This window comes from Panthera onca, chromosome D4, assembly GCF_046562875.1.
Source record: "Panthera onca isolate mPanOnc1 chromosome D4, mPanOnc1 haplotype 2, whole genome shotgun sequence".
Taxonomy (NCBI): domain Eukaryota; kingdom Metazoa; phylum Chordata; class Mammalia; order Carnivora; family Felidae; genus Panthera; species Panthera onca.
Window position 1 is genome coordinate 34,055,335 of NC_138351.1, and position 5,917 is coordinate 34,061,251.

The 5,917-nt window shown below is 41.6% G+C and overlaps 1 pseudogene; it reads right to left on the reverse strand.

Moving 5' to 3' along the window:
* Window positions 1–1,875: 1,875 nt before the first annotated feature.
* Window positions 1,876–5,635, reverse strand: LOC132663396 (methylcrotonoyl-CoA carboxylase beta chain, mitochondrial pseudogene; annotated as a pseudogene).
* Between the last annotated feature and the right edge of the window lie 282 nt (window positions 5,636–5,917).

Below are 5,917 nucleotides of genomic sequence, written 5' to 3' on the forward strand. Positions count from 1 at the left end.
CGTTGGTGCTTTTCAAGAGCACATAGTGTCTAACCCAGCCCATAGAAGTCACAGAGACAAAAAGTAAGTGTTTCAGAGAAAGTACAGGCAGAGGGAATGTTAGGTGGTGGACCCTAAAGTGGGAAGGACTGTGTAGGTTTGAGGAGCTAGAAGTCTAGAACAGATGGAGCACTGAGTGTGGGGAGGAGTCAAGGAGATGAGACAGAAGAGGGGATGTGATGGTCACAATTATGGAGGGCATGAGGGGTCTGGTACTTCTACAGGGAACCCATGTGACACTGAAGCAAGGGAGCAGCATGACCAGGTGTGCACTTAGAACGGTCATCCTACCTCACAGTGATGGAGAGGCAAGACTAGCTAAGACTAGAAGCAGGTAGATCACTTCTAAGGCCTTTGGAGGTGAAAGACAAAGATAATGGGGAATTTAAGAGATAGTGAGGAGGCAAAATCAATCAACCTTGATGACTGAATCTAAGGTTCCTAAAAGACCACCAGTGCAGATATCCAGTAGATCCAAAAGATACATAGGTCTAGAGCTCAGGGAGAACAACGTCGACACAGGAATCATCTGCATTTAGATGGTTTCTGAAGCCATAAGAAGGGCTGAAATGACCAAGAGGGAATAAACCTAACCATGAGTAACATATACATTTAAGAATGAGCCTGGGTGGCTTAGTTGGTTAAGCATCCAACTTCGGCTCAGGTCATGATCTCATGGCTCATAAGTTTGAGTCCCACTTCAGGCTCTGTGCTGACAGCTCAGAGCTTGGAGCCTGCTTCAGATTCTGTGTCTCCCTCTCTCTCTCCCCCTCCCCTACTCAAGTGCTGTCTCTCAAAAATAAAAACATTAAAAAAAACTTAAAAAAAAAAAAGATGAGCAAAGTGCCAGAGGAGGGGAAAGAGGGCATGCGGAGTTACTATTTAATAACAGAGTTCTGTTTGGAATGATGAAAAGTTCTGGATATGGATGGTGGTGATGGTAGCACAACCATGTGAATGGACTTAATGCCACAGAACTGTACACCTAAAAATGGTTAAAATGATACATTTTATGTTCTATATATTTTAACACAATTTTTTAAAAACAGAACGAGGGGATACTTTCATGTTATCTTTGTATGTTTTAGAATAATGATCTATTTATGTTTTGCTAATGAAAAATCAGGACAGATAGTAAAGGGAGTAGGAGAGAAATCACCAGAGGAACAGGGGCAGGCCAAGGGAGACGTAACAAGAAGGGGCAAAGAGGTTGGCAGGAGACCTAAAGTTTCGGTCTGGAAGCTAAGGACAGCATGACGGGGAGGAAGTGTTCAACTGCACTGAATGCCTCAGAGAATTCAGTCAGATAAAGTCAGAAAAGAACGCACCGAGCAACATGGAGGTAAACCTTGGAGAGGGCTATTGGCAGGGGAAGGCAATGAGGAGAAGGACGGAGAGATAATTGGTAGGAAATAGAGCCCTGAATGCAGACAACAAGTCTGACTGGTAAGGGAAGGAGTAGTGGCTAAAAAGATGAGTAATAGATGCTTTTAAAAATTGTGTGTGGTAAAATATCATCATGCATAATCAGCAAAGCAATCATTTCAGAAGAAAAATGACTTTCTGTTAATAATCTCAATCATACCTGCAGTGTATAGGTTATGGGACTTTTCATGCTACTTGTGGGTTAGAAAGGATAACCGAAAGTTACTCTTTTTTTTATGGGTGGTAAAGCTGAACCACAGAAAAGTTTCTCGAAGAAATAGACAAGGAATTGAAGTTTATCCATAAATATCTTCATTGATTTTTGTTTAATGCAGAAAAGTATGATGCACTGTGTTAAGAAAACAATTTTGCCGTAATAGCCACATGTTGGAAAAGTCTAAAATTTTAAGGCTACTCGTATATTAATTTTGGTACATGTCCAATGGAAGATACTTCACACTCCAGTAACATCCTCAAGATACTGAAGTCAGTCTTCTGGATTGGTGCATTGAAGGCTGGACTAATACTAAGACCCAGGACCAGTCCGGTGTCCACTGGATCAATAATCCTGTCATCCTACAGCCTTGCACTGGAATAGTAAGGGTTTCCTTCCTCTTCAAACTTCTTAATGATTGGCTCTTTTAAAGCTGCTTCATCTGCACTGGAGAATTGTTTTCCTTCACGTGCTCTTTGGTCCTTTGCTACTGTGGCCAACACATTGGCTGCCTGCTCTCCTCCCATCACTGAGACATGAGTGTTTGGCCACAGGTAGAGGAATCTTGGGCTATATGCTCTGCCACACATCCCATAGTTTCCAGCCCCATAGGATTCCCCCAGTGATGACAGTTATCTTAGGCACATTGGCACCGGCTACAGCAGCCACCATCTTGGCACCATCCTTGGCAATTCCTTCTGCCTCATAGTCTCTACCAACCTAAATCTGGTAATATTTTGAAGGAACAGCAGAGGAATATTCCTTTGGCAGCATAACTGGATGAAGTGAGCACCCTTTTTTGCAGATTCAGAAAAGAGAACTCCATTATTTCCTATGATACCTATAGGGTATCCAAATATTCTAGCAAATCCTGTAACTAATGTGTCTCCATATAAGGCTTTTGAATCTGCTTCCATCCATGATTCTAGCAATGACCTCTTGGATATCAAAGTTCCTCTTAAAGTTAGTGCCAACTATTCCATACAATTCATTAGCAGGAAGCAAAGGATCTTTAGAAGGCTCAATGGAAACATCCAATTTCTTCTGATAATTTAGATTCCTCACAATTTTCCTAGTTATGTGAAGGGCATGAGGATCATCCAAAGCATAGTAGTCAGTTACTCCAGACTTTCTGCAGTGCAGATTGGCACCTCCAAGATCCTCAGCTGAGACCTCTTCTCCAGTTGCGTCTTTAACCAACTGGGGTCCTCCCAAGAAAATGGTACGTTGCTTGCGTACAATGATGTTTTCATCAGCCATTGCAGGCACATAAGAACTACCTGCCATACAGGAGCACATGACCACCGCTATCTGTGCAATATTTTGAGAAGACATAATTGCCTGATTATAGAATATATGGCCAAAGTGATCTCGATCTGGAAATATTTCTGCTTGCCAATGTAAGTTTGCGCCTCCTGAATCAACCAAGTAGATGCAGGGGAGCCTGTTTTGCATTGCAATTTCTTGTGCCCACAAATGCTTCTTCACAGTCACGGGATAGTGGGTCCCTCCTTTGATGGTGGCATCATTGGCAACAATTATAATTCTACTCCTGATACTCTCCCAATGCCTGTAATGCCACTGGCACGCACCTCCTCATTAGCATATAACTGGTAACCTGCAAACTGGGATAATTCCAGAAATGGAGACGCTGGGACTATAAGACTGTCCACTCTTTCTCTGGCTAAAGGTTTTCCTCTTGATATGCGGCGTTCTCGGGCTTTCTCACTGCCTCCTAATCTTATTTTCTGTGCTTGTTCATGGAGCTGATTTACAAGTACTTTCATCTGTTCATAGTTTTCCTGGTAGATGGCAGAACCTGAGTCCGGCTGGGTACCCAGTGTGGCCACTGAGTCCCTGTAATTAGTGCGCTGGCCGGGGACAAGGGCGCAAGCGCACCGCTGCAGGGCTAACCTCAGGGAAGCCCACTTGACAGCCTGTCCGGAGGGAAGAACTAGCGCAACACAGCGGCCCGCGCAGGTTCAGAGTTGGCTATTTCCCAGCTGGCTTCCCTGATTCGGGATACAGCTCAGCTCACGTCCTTACAGACCAACCCGCCTGAAACACCGCAAAGTCTCAGGCCAACCACAGTGTATGTCTCTTCATTTGTAACAATAATAACAACAAAAATAATGAGTTAACCCTAACTGGGCATTGTGCAAGCCTTCTTTTTTGTTTAAAAGTCATAGCAATCTGAGAAGTAGTCACTAGAATTATCCTCAGAAAGACTGTATAACTTACTCAAGGGCATCTAGCCATTGATGGAGGGAGGCAGGATTTTTGCCAAGGAAGTTTGACCACAGTGCCATGCTTCTCACTGTTGCACCATACTAGTAGCATTGATGATAAATGAGCCTGTGGGGAAACAGCTTGTGGCAGACCAAATAATGGCCCCCCAAAGATCTCTATATCCTAATGCCTTCAACCTGTGAATGAATTACCTTACATGGCAAAAGGGACTTTACAATGGCAATTAAATTAAAGATATTGAGATGGGGAGATTACCTTGGATTATACAGATGGTCTTAAAATAATCACAAAGGTTTTTATAAGCTGGAGGCAGGAGGATCAGAGTAAGAAAAGGTTATGGATAACAGAAGCAGAGGTCAGAGTGATGAGCAGAGGGGCCATGAGCTGAGGAATAGAAGCAGTCTTGAGAAGCTGGAAAAAGCAAGGGAACAGATTTCTCTCCTAGAATCTCCAGGATAAATGAAGTCCTGTCAACGTATTTTGGACTTGTGACCTCCAGAGCTGTGAGATAATAAATTTACATTGTTTTAAAGCACTAAGTGGTAATTATTAGCAAATATTTAGTTTTGGCAATTTGTTACAGCAGTCATAGGAACTAATACACAGCTGATGTAACCTGATGATAGTTACACCCTGCCCTTGTTAGGAAGATACCTACACAAGGCCTCAAATCTGCTTAACTGCTCCATAGACCTTACTCTGGAGTGAAATGCCCTGTTGGTTTTGAGGTTTGGATTTGCTTGCTGCTTTATTTATCAGTACATAAATACATGCCATTTCAGAAAGTGGATGCCATTCCCCAGCATATTCACAGCAATCAAAATAGCAAACAGACTGAAAATTGCCATAATAGCGCTTATTCTTGTCCTCACTTTGACTTATAAAATGACATGCTTACAAGATTTGTAAAAATCTCGGTTTTGCTTTGCTCCCTCCCTTTTTTCTAGATCTTTCTTTTCCCTCTCTGCTAAGAAATTTAGCCTCTTAGCATAAGGTTTCCTTACACTGACATATATTGTGAGCTTTGTTTTTCTTTTTTTTTAAGTGAGCATATTTTTCTCTTTTAATTATTTTTATGACATGTGTTGGGTTAGCAACAAAAGGGAGCTTTGAAATGGAAAACATAAACATGAGGAATGCAGAGTCTAAATTAATTTCCCCTCTGACTTAGGGGAAACCATTGTTGGTCTCTATTTGAGTATATCAAAATTATGTGGTAAAGAAAGCAGGATTATTTTAAACTTTAAAAAGAAGAGAAGGACATTAATATCCTTTGGATACCTACTATATGTCTAATGCCTTATGCATGCCATCGTATTTACTTCTAATAATTTGTAAAGGTTAGGTATTTTCCCCATATTTTGGATGTGGAAGAGCAAAATAATTTACACAAAATGTCACAGATTTGAAAGAGAAGAGCCAGATATTACATGAGGCCTAGACTATTATAAACCCCACGAAGAATGGTTTTCCTTTCTGTGCTGCCTCCAAGGCAAAGAGTGCATTTTCCCTCATGGGTCACCATCAAGTAGCTTTCAGAGAATTTCCTGATACCTGGGAGCAGATTACAACTATGGGTCCTACTTCTTCTGTTCATGCCATTTTCCTCCTACTTGGAAGTTTCCTGTCTGCCTTCAGTATCCCCTCCACTTCAAAGTCATCCTCCTGTTCTCTGAGTTCCTCATTGACTCCAATCCTTGCTTTCATTCTTTCTTTTCATGAGCTTGTAATGTTTGATAGAGACAGAATGTTTGGCAGAGAAGGCCTTTGCAATATTACTATGGCAAACCTAGTCTATCCACAACACACTTCACCCCAAAATATCATGGTCTCCCATATACTTGGAAAACTGGATTGTTCCCTTGGCGATTAATTTCAAATGCTGGTGTCTGTTACAAATAAATCTGCTAAAGATGACACTTTTGTAATGTTATCTGATATAGGTAATATACAAAGAGGCAGAATATAAATTTGGACAATCAAGTATAA